Source organism: Corylus avellana, chromosome 10, assembly GCF_965113065.1.
Source record: "Corylus avellana chromosome 10, dhCorAvel1.hap1.2, whole genome shotgun sequence".
Classification (NCBI taxonomy): Eukaryota; Viridiplantae; Streptophyta; class Magnoliopsida; order Fagales; family Betulaceae; genus Corylus; species Corylus avellana.
This window is the reverse complement of record NC_142499.1, coordinates 9,039,567-9,041,081: the sequence shown is the minus strand read 5'-3', so window position 1 is coordinate 9,041,081 and position 1,515 is coordinate 9,039,567.

Genomic DNA, 1,515 nt, shown 5'->3' with positions numbered 1-1,515 from the left:
AGAAAGTAAGAATACAGTGACATCTAAGAGTTACGATAAATTTAGATGTAGTATTGAAGAGGTTGTTTGAGGGATTGTTGAAAGAGAAAATACATTAATATCCTTAAGTTTGCAACTTAGGTATTTCTTAAGAGATCGTATTGAGAGATGTTTGTGACTATTAAAAAGTCATGGTTGCAGATTGACTTTATCAAGCAAATGAGAAATAGATAAATTACCCGTTGTAACATGGAATAATGTTATTATTGTTGAATGTTGTTTTGTTATGAACTATTTGAAAGGCTGTAAGGATTTATTAAAATGTTGTGCCTTTTTTTATGTGTTGATTTCTGAACTAAGGTAAGTGTATTATAATATTTTATAACTACGTAGATATCTTTTTTTTCTTATTTTTATGGGTGTTTATATATTTATTTTGTGTTTATTTCTTTATTTCTTTTTTTTTTCTTTTTTTTTTCTTACAGACATAGATAGTAGTAATTATAGCACTCAAGATGATAAACAATATAATTTGTTGAGAACTATTATATGCCATATATTGCGAAGGAACCTTGTAGAACCTCTCCTCAAACAGATTATAAGTGGGTTATGGAGATTCTACTAGATAATCCTAATAGGTGGAAATAAAATTTCATAATGGAAATAAAAGTATTCATTTACTTGTGTAAAGAGTTGAAAGAAATATATCATTTAAGAAGTACTAGTAAAATAACTGTTGAAGGGTTGGTGGCTATTTTTTGAATACTTTAGGCCGTTGGGATGGGAATAGAATAATGTAAGAAAGGTTTCAACATTCAGGAAAAATAGTTAGTAGACATTTTACTCATGTTTTAATGGTTGTTTCAAGAATGGCGATTGCCATTATTAATCCTATTGATAAGAAGTTTAGGGATGTTCCAAGCAAAAGTCGTGATTATGAGCGGTATTGTTCATACTTCAAAGATTGTATTGGAGCAATTGATGGAATCCATGTGCCAGTTAAACTTTCTCCATCAAAACAAATACCATATATTGATCGAAAATGGACTCTTACTCAGAATGTTATAATTGTTTGTGATTTTCATATGTGTTTCACCTTTGTTTGGGCTAGATGGGAATGTACTACACATGAAACACCTTTTTTTTTGGAAGCTATTTGAAAGGAAGAATTGCAATTTCCACACTCACCTAGAGGTTTGTATTTAATAAAAATAATAATTATGAATTATACATGAAAAAAATACTTTTCAATATTTTTTATGACTGTTATTCTGCAGGCAAGTATTACTTGGTAGACACAGGATATCCTCATATGAAGGGATGCATGAGACCATACAAGGGGAACAATATCATCTACCAGACTTTCGTCGCGGAAGCTAACCGAGGGGTATGCAATCATGCACATTTATCACTTAGATGCACTATTGAAAGAATATTTGGAGTTTTGAAAAAAAAATGGAATTGCATAGCATGCTGAATTTTCCTTATGATAAACAAGTGAAAATCATGGTGGCTTCTATGGCACTTCATAACTTC